Consider the following 16,313-nt stretch of genomic DNA (forward strand, 5'->3'; position numbering starts at 1 on the left):
AATGCCTTGTCAGTCGAGTAGAATATATTTCCCTGAGGAGATTTGATAAAACTCAAACATGCTTGTTACTTTCACCATTTGGCTCTGAAGTCAAGATCCACTCTTGTGTTGTCCAAAAAATCTTATGTTAGGATTATCTTAATTGCTTGTTGTGCTGGTAGTTTTCTTGTACTAATTACTTGGATTCACTATAGTACGTGTGTGAGTTCAAGCCAAGTTACTTTTAAGTAAGTCCTTAACCATGAAATAATTTGCATAGTTTCTGATGTTAAGAAGGACATCCAGCCATAGAAAACCATGCCAAATCAGACTGGAGTTTGGTGCAGCCTTCCAGCGTGCCAGCCCAGTCAAACCGTCCAACCCATGCCAGCATGGACGATGGCCATTAAATGATGATGATGATGATGGTACTTAAGGTAAAAGTTAATATTAGTACATACTTGGTATCTATCTGTTAATTATACAGTATCTTGTAAAATTTGGTATTATGGAGTATTTTAACACGTTTGCATGATATTCTGGTTTTAGAATGAGTATTCCGTATTCTTGTGTTTTGTAAGACACATCTAAAAAGCTCAGCAGTAGGAAGAGCGTCTTGTTGTAAAATGCTCTAGACACAGATGTTGGCTCTGATTCAATTTCAGTTCCTACTTTTACTAGTTTTGCTTTGTTTATATTGATAGTCCTTTCTCTAAAGATACCCTCAGAAATGGAATCATGTCAAGTATGGGGTTGCTGGGCCAATCCGTACTTTAGCAAAGAAAATGGCCTTTAAACATTTGGTGTTGTGTATTTTTGATAATATTCTTCCTTTTGTAATAAGAGCTAACTTGACAACATCTTTAATGATTAATATCACTGAAAGAGATCAAGACCAACAATGAATTGCAGAGAGTAATGGATTAGTGTGAAGAGAAATAGAATGAGACTGCTGAGTCATGTGCTAAGGAGATGAAAGTGACTGAATGAGAAAGTAAGGGTAACAGATGTAGAAAGTAGAGGAAAGGGAAGACCAAGAAAGGTATCACTAAAGATGAGGGAGGAAGAAATTAGGACAAGGAGGTCAGTGAGGAGAGGTGGAGAAGATTGTCATGGCATTTGTAAGACTAATTCCTGCTTTAACAAGAAAATTAGATTTAAATACTTGTTGCGGCAAATATAAGTGGTTATTTTGATTTAGTTTGTAAGGTATTTCTTTTCAATGGAGAATGCCAGTTTTGTCTAAATACAGCTAATATATTCCTATTTGCCCCAGACTGGAACATATATATAACTTATCTTTTACTCGTTTCAGTCATTAGACTGTGCCCATCTTGGGGCATATTGTTGAAGAACTTTTAGTTGAATGAATCAGCCCCAGTATTTTTTTTTACGAAGCCTGGTACTTACTCTATTGGACTCCATCACTGAACTGCTAAGTTAGAGGGATTTAGACACACTAACACTGGTTGTCAAGTGGTGGGGGAAAACACAGACACAAAGACATGCAGATAAGTATGTATGTATATATATATATATATATGATGGGCTTCTTAATTTCCATTCACAAGGCTTTGGCCAGCCTGAGGCTGTAATAGAAGACACTTGCCCAAGGTGCCACTCAGTGAGACTGAATTCGGAATCATGTTTTGGGAAGTAAACTTTTTACCACACAGCCATGCCTGGATAACTAATTAGGAAGGGAGTCTGTTTAGATGAGATGCAGTTTGGTTTGCTGCCAGAGAGAAGCACCACTCCTATACTCAACTGCAGGAGAAATACCTGGCCCAAAACAAACCTCTGTATTTGGCTTTTGTTGACATAGAAAAAGCCTCCAACAAGGTCTCCCACTCCTTTTTCTTGTGGTCAATGCAGAAACTAGGGATAGACGAGTGGCGGGTACAAGGACGCTATCAGTAAGGTGGGGGTTGGCAATGAGTATAGCAATGTATTCAGTATACAAGTAGGAGTTCATCAAGGGTTGGTCTCCAGCCCCCTCTTGTTCATCATAATCCTCTAGGAATAACAGGAATTTAAGCTGGGCTGCCCCTGGGAGCTCTTCTATGTTGATGGCCTTGTTCTTATATATATGAGAAATAGAAAGAATGTATTTCTTAGAGACATGGAATAGTAAAAATAAGAGAACCTCTTTCATTCCAATTTCAATCCAGTTGAGGTCAGCCTTTCTCTGTCATGTTATTAGGATTGGTTGATCTATATCTGTCTTCTTTGAATTTGTAGTGCTATATTAATGTGAGAAGTTATGTGTGTGTGTGTGACACACACACACAAGTTTTGTCTCACTGCACAGTAATGGGTTGACTATTACTTTGTGAGTGAAATTGATTGACAGAAACTGGAAGAAGCTTGTTGTGTGTGTTTATATATATGTGTGTGTGTGCATGTATGACTGGGTGTACATTCCCCCTTGTCTTGGCATGTATGCGTTGTTTGTAAACAAAAACCTTATAATTTGTATGTTTGCTGGTAGTTTCTACAAAAGCATGTCTGGACTGTCCAGTGTTCGATAGACTGAAGTATTACCTTACTTGGAAACAGATGAGGGTTAGTATCAAGAAGGGCCTCTGGTTGTAGAAAATCTACCCCAATAAACTTTATCTGACCCATGCAAGATTGGATAAGTAGACATCAAAATGATGATGATTTTCACGTACACATGCACTCACACTCACTCACATCATCATATCATTTTAATGTCCCCTTTTCCATGCTTGCATAGGATAAACAGAATTCACTGAGTCAAATTTTATATGGCAGGATGCCATCCCAGGCACCAAACCTCACCTGTTTCCAAGTAAGGGATTATTTCTCCATTGCCTGATAGGATTTTCCAGAAGACTGGCAATGAAGGACACCATTTGTATGGCAGTGATGTTGAGACAAGAAGACACACATACATTTATGGAATACATGCCAGGCTTCTTTTAGTTTCCCTTTATCAGATACACAAGGCTTTGTTCTGTCCAAGGTTATAGTAAAAGACACTTGCCCAAAGTGCCATACAGTGAGACTGAACCTGAAACTACATACTTGGGAAGCAATCTTCTTAACCACATGACTAGACCTGCACTTAGTGTTATTGGTAGTAACTGACTCCAACATAAACACATGGCCTGAAATGTGGAGGAGGAGGAGAAAAGGTGATGATATCTATCCCAGTACTTAATTGGTACTTGATTTTGTCAACCTTGAAGGGATGAAAGGCAGGATTTGAACCCAAAATGTAAATGGCTAGAAAGATGATGGTGTTCATGAGATGTGTTTTAGATGTTATATATGTTTTTTAATTATAAATAAAGCATAATTTGTAGAATGTGTTCTTCAACTTAAAAGTAGCAGTAACCCTATCCAGTTGATCTGCTCGTTCACCCTATGCAATCCTCTGGACCATTTCTCTTGTGTTCACCTTCCTGTAACTTGAGGATATGCCCTGGGGTAGCTGTGTATCTTCTCCACTGCAAGTCACCTGTCCCTACCCCTCTATCATACTTTAACCTCTCATTATCTGACATAAATTCACCTCCCTCAATGCTATACCCCCTCAGTAGAGGGATCTTGTCTTGCAAGTTACTTCATGAGCTCACTGCAGTTGGTGCCACACAAAAAGCACCCAGTATATTCTGTAATGTGGTTAGCATTAGGAAGGGCATCCAGCCATAGCAACCATGCCAAGCAGACATTGGAGCTTAGCACAGCCCTCTGGCTTGCCAGCTCCTGATTTGCCTGTTATCTGTATCAGATTGAGCAACAATGGAGAGACCTCCTCTTTAGCTACTTATGACAGTTATTAGTGTTGTTAACCCAGCAGACCTATGAAACTGTTCTTATCATTGCGTCCTGACCTTATCATTGCATTTGTAAGACTACATTATCCAGTGTGTCCCTTCTTTTCCAATATTGTTGAATGTGATTCAAGGGATATTGACTGCTGTTTCTAGCATGTTGAATGGCCATAGTAGTTGCTGAAGGTGATGGTATTAATATGACATAAATATGTCCCTATCAATGTATGCAACTGTGAATTACTGAAACTAAGTGCCTCATACACATTATTTATCATAGTTGAGTCTTCTCATCTTTATGCTACATGCTCAATGAATAAATTGTAGGTTATCTTTCTCTCACTCCCCTCCTGTCCTTGTGTATATGTGTGTATTTATCATAAGTTGGTCTGGCAACAATTACATGTCAAGAATTATGGTGTTCAAGAAGAATTTTAGATAAAAAAATTATTGCTGTAAAATCAATTTGGAACTAAAATTTCTAAAGAAGGTTTGGTGGCTTTATAACTGAAGTGTTAGGAGTTCAAACCCAGCTTACTCTCCAGTCGTATTGTATATACAGTGAGTAAGTGTGTAATTTCAACTGGTATAACATTTTTCAGGTTGACAGATTATAAGACTATGGGAGTTGTTTGTGTTTTGCCAAGGTTTTGTTGTTGCTTCACCAGAAATATAGCATCTGTGCTGCTCTGTTCTTACTGTCAATTCACAAATCATCCTATGTAAACTATATCTTATTCTGCCCTACTTTTACTAAAACTCATTTTTCCACGTTTGTTATTTCATTCAAAGATATGCCTCTTACATCAGTATAAAGCTCGAGACATCTTTGTGTGTGTGTGTGTGTGTGTGTGTGTGTGTGAGAGAGAGAGAGAGAGAGAGAGAGAGAGAGAGAGAGAGAGAGAGAGAGATAAAATAAAATATTGTGATATTTGTAATTTATCAAATGCATTAACAGTATCAATTAAATTAAATCACTTTAAAGTGTAATAGAAGCTAGTGGGTGGTGCTAGGGGTTGTCTTGCCTAAGAAGTTTTATAACCAGAATGCAAAGACAAAGAAGCTAACGAACAGACACTATGTATTCAACTAAAATTATCAAAGGAAATAAAGACTAAAATATGGTGTGATATGATTTGAAAGAACTGGAATCTTTTGATAAGTATAGCTATGTTTAGGATAATGCGTTGGTGTGTAATGCATGAAAGTACAGACAATTGTAACTAATAATTTGATAATTATTATTGTAAGGATTTAATAATGATAACTATGATTTTCTAATTTCATTATTTCTAGTTAATTTATTTTATATCAACAGGCGTAAATAATTACTTGGAGTTATTTTCCAATTATATAGCAATAAAAAGAGGCCGTATAATTAGATTTGAGTTGTCCTCTGAAGTCCATGTTGTTCAAAGTACTGCTTTAGTAAATGAATAAAATAATTTCGTCCTCTCTAAAAGTTTACTGATAAGCCTTGGCCTTTGTTCTAATAATTTAAGATACCATGCACAGGGTATCTCTAATTTAAACTTGTAAGATAGTCTTTATTGTCTGGAGCTTTTGTTAAGTTGTATAATTGCCTTTTGTCTATCAATGCATTTTGGTTTCATTACATTACTTCCAGATATTCAACAGGTAGTAATATATATATATATATCTTTTTTCCATTCTCTATATAGCATGTCCCATTTCACAAAAATTACTAATGTTTACCCTACAGCTAGCATTTAGAAAATATACATATTTTTATGATTTGTTAAGGTTTTTTAATTGAAAGTAGTTCTATGTATAATGTAAAATTATTGGTGTTATTGTAAGCTTACACATAAGAATGTTTGTGATATTGTTCTTATCTTATATTGTTGTTGAAATAGTTATTGTTCAGTAGTATTTGTGAATAGAATTGTAGATATTAAAATATATGTATATATTCAAATTTGATTTACATTATCATTTTATAAACCAAAGGTTACTCATCATCATAACTGTCAACACTACATGTATTGTCATTTGTTTAGTAACTATTTTTCTATATAGGTATAGATTTGGTTGTGTCTATTATATCATTTTGAACTCCTCCCACCTTCTATTTCTAGGCATTTAATGCTCTCATATACAACCTAACTAGTTTATCTTGTATTGCTTATTGGAAAGACCTGAATATTACCAATTATCTTTCCTTTGTACCTATATTATAATCATTATACTTCGTTTTTCTATCTGGTTTTCAAAATTCTTTATGTGAGTTCATGTGTTAAAGCATATTTTGTTGTTTCTGGGGAGCGTCATTTTGTCTTTACACCTTATTAACAGACTCACCGGTTCAATTTCCACTCTATTTATTTATATATACAATTTTTTCTCCCAGAATTTTCATTGTTTCTTGCAACCTTCTCAGTAGTTGTCAACAACTATTGAGAAGATTGCAAGAAGCAACAAACATTCTGGAAAAAAAAAAAAAATTGAGTGGAAATTGAACTGGTGAGTGTGTTAGTTAATAAGGCGTAAAGACAAAATGAATCTCCCCGGACACAACAAAATATAAACATTATGCTTATAAGCTAAAGGTAGCGAGTTGGCAGACTTGTTAGCATGTTGGGCAAAATTCTTAGCAACATTTCCAGGTCATTACATTCTAAGTTCAAATGTTGCTGAGGTCAGCTTTGCTTTTCATCCTTTCAAGTTTGATAAAATATGTCAGTCAAATGCCAGTGTTGATGAAATCGACTAACCTTCTCCACCTAAAAATTGATGATGTTATGCTAAAATATGAAATGATTATATTAGCTGAAACATGTAAAAGAAAGGTGTTAAATTTCATAAAAGCAACTTAATTTGAAATGAATTTTCTTTTCTGACTATGATTTAACCCTTTAGCATTTAATCTGGCCATATCTGGCTCAATATTCTACCTGTTTTATGGTCAAACTGGCCAGATCTGACCTCTCACACCTACCCAACATTTGTCATGCTGAACATAAACAGTAACATACGCTGAAATGTGGAAGCTATGAGATGATGTATGATTAATTCAAAATAATGTGAATAAATAAGCAGAACATTTGATAGAATAATCTGAATGCTAAAGGGTTAATGTATTTCATCCTGTATATTTTAGACTGAAGTTCTAAATATCCTTAATTCATTTCCTGTTTTTAGCATATTGATAAGGTTCTGTTTTGTTTTTGAAATTATTACTTACCAAAATCTATAGTTGGACTTAGAGAGGATGATGGAAAGGGAGGGTTTTTTTTTTTTGTTTCTGCATACATATATAACTGTTGATGTATAATCATCATTCTAAGAAGATTCCTAGTTTGAAGCATAGCTTTAAAAAAATGCAGAACAAATATCTTGTTAAAAAAATATATATATATATTTAGTGACCAAGACCTTTGGAGATATGCTGTGCTTGAGAAGACCCGACAAGCCAAGTGAGAACATAGCCCATGGCCTATGCCAGTGGGTGTAACCAGCCCACTTATGAGTGCCCCGCATTCATTGGACAATAAACTTTGCTTGCGAAGACCTATTGAGGCAAGTGAAATCAAAATCAAAATCACTGACATGGCTGATGACAGTACCACCTGATTGGCACTCGTGCCAGTGGAACGTTAAAGGCACATCCGAGCGTGGGGTGTAATCAGCCCACTCATGAGTACCCCTCATTCATTGGACAATAAACTTTGCTTGCGAAGACTTATTGAGGCAAGTGAAATCAAATCAAAATTACTGACATGGCCAATGACAGTACCACCTGATTGGCACTCGTGCCAGTGGAACGTTAAAAGCACATGGAGCATGATCATTGCCAGGGCCACGGATTGGCTCTCGTGCCAGTGGCATGTAAAAAGCACCATTCGAGCGTGATCGTTGCCAGCATCACCTTACCGGCACATGTGCTGGTGGCACCTGAAAAACAACATTCAAGCGCGGTTTTTGCCAGTGCTGCCGGACTGGCTCCTGTGCAGGTAGCACATAAAAAACACCTTTTGAGCATGGTCGTTGCCAGAACTGCCTGACTGGCCTTCGTGCCAGTGGCACGTAAAAGCACCCACTATACTCTCGGAGTGGTTGGTGTTAGGAAGGGCATCCAGCTGTAGAAACCTTGCCAGATCAGATTGAGCTTGGTGCAGCCTTCTGGCTCACCAGTCCTCAGTCAAACTGTCCAGCATGGAAAGCGGACGTTAAACGACGACAACGACGATGATGGTCATTGTAAGTAGCTTTGCTAAAATCTCTTCCTAACTGATATGCTGCCATTTCCAGTTCTGATTTTGGTAATAAACCATCAGAGATTTAGAAGCTGTTGATTCTGCAATGTCCAAGTTTCCAGGCACCTGTTGCACATGCACTCCTATGCTTTTCTCTCCCTAAAATTCAAGCTACTTTGCACTTTAGTTTATCATTGTTACATATAAATACATAGAAACCTTTGCTTTTTGAGTTGCTATCGTGTGGAACTTTCCTCTATTTGCTTCCCTGGAATCTACTTTCCAATATATCAAGCTCCGCTTTACTACCATAGCCCGCTTTTTATCTGAAACACCTATTTAGGTGCTATTAGCAATACTCTTCATTTCTCACTTGATAAGACAAAAGAAAAACCTATAAAATCTGCTCATTTTGGTGATTTAAATGAAATATTTCAGACAAGGTGTTGTTGAGCAAAAAGTGTGTTCAGAATAATAGAAGTAAAATAGGTTTGAATTAATGGCTTGTTCAACCCAATTGAGCAGTTAAACAAGAACATATTAATTCCTATTCAATGTATCAACATAACTTAAGAAATGGTTTTGATTGTAGTTAAGTGTCAGGTCACCTTCATTGAGCAAACTGATAATTAATGACATTTCAGCCATGATTATTAAACTGTCTTTGTCTTTGATGTAGACGTTAGGGAGTGATTTGAGGGAGATTTGACTGCTACTTCATACTAGATGAATGACTGCATCGAGGCTTTCTTATTGGCTTGAAATAGTTTCAGTGCATATAAGTGATGAGAATGTTAGCTATTGATCAGTATTTGTGGAATCGATGACCCTGTTGGTATAGTAAATATTGTTTTAATGACTTAGGAGTTATTATTACTGTAATACTGGTTGTGTTGGCTATTTTACTGCTCTATTCTAAGTCTGCATCTAAGTTTATGTATACAAACACATACTACTAAATCTTAGTCAGGAAGGAGAGTATCATTTAATACTTACTTAAGATTTTTGATATTTATATTTAATGTTGTTGTTGTTATTTTTAATACAGGTGAATTAGCAGAACTGTTAGTGTTGGATGAAATGTCTTGCAGTAGTTAGATATAGCTTGTTATGCTTTGAGATCAACTATACCTTTCACTCCCCTGGAGTTGATGAAGTTAAGTACCAATCAAGTACTGGGTTCAATTTAATTGACTCACTTCCAGCTCCAAATTTGTGACCTTGTACCATTGTTAGAACAGTTATTTATTCCTAACAGAAGAGCAGCAAGTTGACAGAATTGCTAGAGTGGCGAACGAAGTATTTTGTAGAATTTAGTTACATTTTGAGTTAAATAAAATTCTATTGAAATCAGTTTTGCATTTCATCCTTCTGATGTTGATAAAATAAATACCAAATAGATAACAGGGTCAATTTAATGGACTGTTCTCTCCTTCAAAATCGCACAACTTTTGAATCAATTTCTTTCTGTTATTCTTTTAATATGTTTCTCTGAAATATTTTATTTAAATCACCTAAAGAAGCAGATTTTATGAGGTTTTTCTTTTATATTTATGGATATACACACACTACTAAATATTGCTCAATCAACGAGTGTATTGTTTGATTCTCACTTAAAATTTTGCTATTTTTAGAATTAATTATAGTGTTAATGATAATTATGATTAATGGTTTCTAATTAAGGTGTAAGGTCAGTCAATCAGTCAGAGTGTAAAGAACCAGAAGAAATGCTGCTATTATTTGTAATAGAGCATAAAGCCACATATTTTGGAGCAGGAAACTGTAAGTTATGCCAAATAGGGTACTTACAACTGCTACTTGGCTTAGTTGACCCTAAAAGGGATTAATGACAGATGTGTCTCTATAAGATTTGAACTGAGAATATACATATAAAGGGATGTAACTAGATGCTACAAGGCATTTATGTCATTTACTGCTCTATCAATGCTAATACCCACAACCCCCTTAATAATAATAATAATAATAATAATAATAATGCTTTCTACTATAGGCACAAGGCCTGAAATTTGGGGGAAGGAACTAGTCGACCCCCAGTGTTTCATTGGTACTTAATTTATTGATCCCGAAAGGATGAAAGGTAAAGTCGATCTTGACGGAATTTGAACTCAGAATATAGAGATAGATGAAATGTTGTTAGGCACAGGAGTGGCTGTGAGGTAAATAGCTTGGTTCTGGGTTCAGTCTCACTGCATGGCACTTTGGGCAAGTGTCTTCTGCTATAGCCTCAGATCAACCAAAGCCTTGTGAGTGGATTTGGTGGACGGAAAATGAAAAGAAGCCCGTTGTATATATGTATATGTTTGTGTGTCTGTGTTTGTCACCCCACCATCTCTTGACAACCGATGCTGGTGTGTTTGTGTCCCCATAACCTAGCGGTTTAGCAAAAAAGACCGATAGAATAAGTACTAGGCTTACAAATCCTGGGGTCGATTTGTTCGACCAAAGGTGGTGCTTCAGCATGGCTACAGTCAAATAACTGAAATAAATAAAAGAGTAAGTGTTTTGCCCAGCATGCTCATGATTCTGCCAGCTTGCCACCTTAATATAATAATAATAATAATAATAATAATTCACAATAATATTAGAGGACGTTGAGCTACATGTTTTGCAGTATTTAGAACCAATTCATTCTGTTTGTCTTCATTCTATGTTTGATAAAATAATTATCACTCAAGAATTAGGATTTGATTTAACGCTACTTTTCTCACAAAATCTGTAGCTTTATATAAATGTTAGACATCATTATCATCTTCTTTCAGTCTTGTTTCCATTTTTTTTTTTTAGTGTCTTCCAGACACCTAGGGCAAAGAAACTTACTGTATACATTGATAGGCCACTAAAATAAACACACCAGATCTGTTATTTGCAAAATCAAATAAAGTTATATAAAAAATAAAAAAATTACAAGGACGGTTATTGTTCTCACAATGACAATGTTCTCCTCAATATAAGTGACATACCAGTTAAAACATTTTTTTGCTCTTCTTGCAGGGATGGTAAGTCAGGAATTATTTTCAAATAATTTTCAGTTCCTGTTTTGGTCATTCCTAGAGCTCCTTGAAGTGTCACATGTTTTTGATTTCAATGAGCAAATCTTTACATTTTCTGAGTTCAAATACTGCCAAAGTCGATTTTGCCTTTCATTCTTTTGGGGTCAAGAAAATAAGTACCAGTTGAGTACTGGGGTCAATGTAATCAACTTACCCCTGCACACCCCCAAAATTCAGGCCTTTTACTTATAGCAGAAAAGATTATTATTATTATTTGATTAAAACTCTCAGCTTGTTTTGCTGGGTATGATGAAAAGTGATGATTTTTGTAGTTGTTTTATCTTTACATTTGTACCAATCTCTTTGAGCCATGCTGGGAGTTGGACACTGATACTTCCCAGAAACCAATTACTACTGGCATTATGTCTACTCTCTTCATTGCCCACAACCTGCATATTTCCCCACTTCAAATTGTCATAGGTCTTCAGTTTTTCTTCTTTCTCTTTGATCCTGTTGTCACTGAGACATGCTAAGTTGATTATCATGCAAGTTTTTCCTTTTTTTGTTCACCACAATAATGTCAGGTTTCCAGTGTCTGATCTGATGGTCACATTATTATTGTATTTAAATTCCATCAAGGCTGACTTTGCCTTTCAGCTTTTCAGGGGTCAATAAAATGATACTAGTTGAACACTGGGGTTGATGTAATCAACTTACCCCTCCCCCAAAATTACTGGCTTTGTGCCATCATCATCATCATCATTATTAAGAAGATGGCAAGCTGGCAGAATTGTTAGCTTGCTGGACAAAATGCTTAGCGGTCTTTTGCCTGTTGCTATGTTCTGAGTTCAAATTCCACCAAGGTTGACTTTGCCTTTCATCCTTTCAGGGTTGATAAATTAACCCTTTCATGACCATATTTTTGTTGAGATGCTCTGTGTTTCTTTCAATCAATTTTAAATATAACAAAGAGTATAGTAAAATAACTTAGTTATCATTCAGCTGGTGTTAAGAACATAAATTGTGACTAAGGTTTGGTGGAAGATTTTAATTCAGAACTTTTGAAAATAAGACATTTGTACTACAGAGCCAGAGGCGGTTCTGGCAGGTTGAGATCAAAAGGGTTAAGTACCAGTGAAACACTGGGGTTGATGTAATCGACTAGTCCCCTCCCCACAAAATTTCAGGCCTTGTGTTTTTAGTAGAAAGGATTATTATTGTTATTAAGGCAGCGAGCTGGCTGAATTGTTAGCACACCGGGCAAAATGCTTGGCAGCATATTTTCCATCTTCATGTTCTGAGTTCAAATTCTACTGAGGTCAGCTTTGCCTATCATCCTTTTGGGGCTGATAAATTAAGTCCCCTCTCCCACAAATTTCACGCTTTGTGCCTTCAGTAGAAAGGATTATTATTATTATTGTCAGCAGATTTTTGTCTAGATTTCATGTCAAGAAATCTCCTTAAATTGAGGACTTTATGAAGAATTTTTAGAAATTTTGTAGAATAGAGAGTGAGTTATAATTACAAAGTTTTTAGAATCTATTGAATGGTTGTATTTCTGTTGTACCTAGCATTCTTGTTACAACAGGAATAACTTTCATTCACATATCTAGTCTTTTCCATGCCTTGTACATGTATGGAGAAAGCTTCCACATGGTCTTAGAATACTGCAATACTCATTTCCAAAAACAGCTAAATTTATATTTCATACTTTCCTTTTGAGTATCTTTTTCTCTACCTTACCATACCTTTTTCATTTTGTTTTTGTCATTTTGTTGTTTTCATATATAAAATGATGGAAATGTGCATTTACTTGTTACAAAGACAACACTTATTACATTGCTAGCTATTTTTGTTTTGAAAAGACTTCTAATCATGTGTTCATATGCAGCTAGGATAAAAGTTCTGTTTTCCTCATTAGTCCTCCACATATCAGCCAAGCCCATTATTCTTCTTGTATATCTTATAGTTGCCAGACAAATTGCCCATGAACATTTTTCCTTTTGTTTGTAAATTTTTTTCTACCTATCTTCATTCCCTGTTATTCTCACTGACTGCACATATCAGCTTCTCTTCACTTTTCCTGACATACAACTCTCTTCTATTTTATACAATATCTGTTATATTGTGGTCTACTTCCTTCATTTCTCACTATATACTGTTAACCAACACTATTAAGAGGGTGTATGTAGCCTGTTGTTCACAACCTTTGCTGTTTCTTTCCACTAAAAAGCTTCAGAGTAGCTCAGTATTGATGCTTTTAATTTTGAGTTTAGAATATTGCTGATCCTCTCTATCTTTCATTTCCTTTCAATTCATCATTTTGTTATAAACTCTTTTGGTGATCTTGGTCAGATTTTAACTACCTTTTCTTCTCTCTTTATAACAAGCACAGCATGTTTGTTAACACTGAACTGTAACAATTCTAATAGAACATATATGAAATAAACTAATATCTTCATTTTTGTTGTCAGGTTTTAAGTCAAACATGAACATTAGTTAGTTAATTCCTTCATTACTTTTGGACTGATGATGTTTTTTGTATGGACTTTAAGAGAATCAAGGTAATATGAAGAGTAGTGGAGACCAATCTAAAAATTTCTTAGTTCTTTTTGATTTAGTTTTATATTGGAAAACTTATTTCTGTAGTAAGTATAGCTACATAACATATCAGGTCATTAATACCAGAGATGGTATGTACTTGTAGACTTTTCAGTATTTTAACTTTTTCACTGCCAAAAATAACCTGCATTACTTAACTCATCTTCATCATCATCATCATCATCATCGTTTAACGTCCGCTTTCCATGCTAGCATGGGTTGGACGATTTGACTGAGGACTGGTAAACCAGATGGCTACACAAGGCTCCAATCTGATTTGGCAGAGTTTCTACAGCTGGATGCCCTTCCTAACGCCAACCACTCCGAGAGTGATAAATCTTTCTTGGTATATCTTTCTTATTTCTTCAAATTACTCTAATATCAATTTCTCTGATATTTCTAATCCTTTCTAAATCCAGTGATGTCTTCTTTAACCTTCATCTTTATCATTCCTGCCTTGGCGCAGTAAATTTTCTCTTCAATTTTTCTTCTACTTAAGATGAGTTGGCAGAATTGTTAGCTTGCTGGGCAAAATGCTTAGTAGCATTCTGTTTGTCTTTACATTTTTGAGTTCAAATTCTAGTGAGGTCAACTTTGCCATTCATCCTTTAGTGGGTGATAAAATAAGTACTAGCTGAACACTGAGGATGATGTAATTGACTTCATTTGTCCAAGGTGCCACTTTGTGGGAATGAACTTGAAAACATGTGGTTGGCAAGCAAACTTCATCTATCTACCTACCCACTCTCTCTCTCTCTCTCTCTCTCTCTATATATATATATATATATATATATATATATATATATATATATATGATACTTGTATTGTTCATTCATTTCTGTGTCTGTTTTAACTTACGCTTCTATCTATAGGTCATTGTATTTTGACTCGACATCTTATTGAGCAGATATTCTTTCTAAATTGTGAATGATATTATGTGTAGTTTTTAATTTCTCTATCGGTTTTGTGACTTGGTCTTTGACAGTAACAGTTTTTTGGTTAATGCTCATTCTATGTATCACCTATTGATATTCAGTAGGGTTTATCTACTGTCCAGTGGTTATAGCCACCTACTTATGTGTATCTTGTTTTGATCTAAATATTTCCTGACAATCTACATTTTCTGTTTCAAGTAGTTTGACTAAGTTCTGGTCTTCTGCAGTGGTTATAAGTTTATTATTACTGCATTTTGACCAGCAGCAAAATAGTAAATATAAAGTTTCTCTTTATATTTACTACTGTGTTGACCTGTCTTTCTGGTTACTGTACATGATTTAAAAATATATCTACTGCTTTTTTGTACACAAGGTTGGTGTTGATTACATAGGAATAAATATCCTTCCATTAAATCTGAAGATTTTGGATAGAAAGTATTGTTCTTTGGCAGTTTCAAACATTTTACAGTTTTGAATTATGCTGATGCTTAAAGAATTTAATCATTTTTTTAGGAATCGAACCTCATGCTCCAATTATTGTTGATGTCATGTTCTTCATTGCATTCTTGAAACTGTTGCATATTTATCAATTTTTCTCATTTTTGAGACTGTATCGTGGTTCTTAGATATACGTTGATAAGAAACTGTTTTGTTTTTTACCAACAAATAACATTTCTTTTTCTTCTACCTTTCCTATCTTTGTTACCTTTGTCACTGTCTTCTATTTTTGTCATTTTCATTTATTTTTTTCATTCCATTTTGTCTTCTTTCTTCAGTCTTCTTGTTTGGTTTTGTCTTGTTTTCTTCTTTTCTGTTCATTGTTATTATAGTAGGTCAAGAGTGCAGCAGCAAGGTCATGGCAAACTGATTTTTCCACACACACACTCCACGGTCTTAACTAAACATATTCTGTGCACACTTCATATTTACGTTGAGATCTTTGTGCATATATTACAAAGCACATACATATACATACATGTGCTACAAAACACATGCATACAATTTTAAAATGTTAAAAAAATCAACTGAAGAATCCCCCAGGATTGACATATCTTACAATTACAAACACATTCCAATGACTAGAGACACAATTAAGTACAGACAGAAATTAAATAGGTAATTAATGGTAAATAGAAAGCAGGAACAAATTGAACCATTTCCCGAGTTTCTCAACTGCTATGATATAGCAACATGCTAATATGTTTAAATAACAAATAAGGTGCGGCTGTGTGGTTAAGATGTTAGCTTTGCAACCACATGGTTTTGGGTTCAGTTTCACTGTGTCGCACCCTGGGCAAGTGTCTTCTGTAGCCTTAGGCCAACCAAATCCTTGCGTGGGGATTTGGTAGATGGAAACTGAGAGAGGTCCATCATGAGTGTGTATATGTTTGTGTCTCTTTGTCTTTACATCACATGGTAGTTGTAAAACAAGTTTCACCATCATTTAAATGGTATCCTTCATTTCTAGTCTTCAGTGAAAGTATGTCTGGCTATGGGGAAATATTACCTTGCTTAAAAAACTAGTGAGGGCTGGCAGCAGGAAGGATGTTCAGCCATAGAAAATACACCACAATAAACACTGACTGACCTGTGCAAGTGTGGAAAAGTGGTCATTAAAGTGATGATGATGATGAATGTTATGAAACTATTTTGATTTTGTTGTTAGAGAAATATAAGATAGTTTTATAAATATATGCGTATCTATGTATGTATGTATGTATATATATGTGTATGTATATATATATATATATATATATATATATATAT

General features: G+C 35.2%; 1 protein-coding gene across 5 annotated transcripts in view; it reads left to right on the forward strand.

The window, feature by feature from the left end:
• The window catches only part of LOC106875939 (GTPase-activating protein and VPS9 domain-containing protein 1), an 86,987-nt gene that overhangs the window by 10,089 nt on the left and 60,585 nt on the right, over positions 1-16,313 (forward strand). Inside the window, exon 1 of one of the 5 annotated variants that reach the window (XM_014924257.2) lies at positions 5,403-5,420. The exons of the other annotated variants lie outside the window; for them this stretch is intronic. The gene's annotated coding sequence lies outside the window, so the exon portion shown is untranslated. Of the gene's footprint in view, positions 1-5,402; positions 5,421-16,313 lie in introns of those variants that run through there. 5 annotated transcript variants of the gene reach the window in all.

Source organism: Octopus bimaculoides, chromosome 2 (genome assembly GCF_001194135.2).
Source record: "Octopus bimaculoides isolate UCB-OBI-ISO-001 chromosome 2, ASM119413v2, whole genome shotgun sequence".
NCBI classification, from domain to species: domain Eukaryota; kingdom Metazoa; phylum Mollusca; class Cephalopoda; order Octopoda; family Octopodidae; genus Octopus; species Octopus bimaculoides.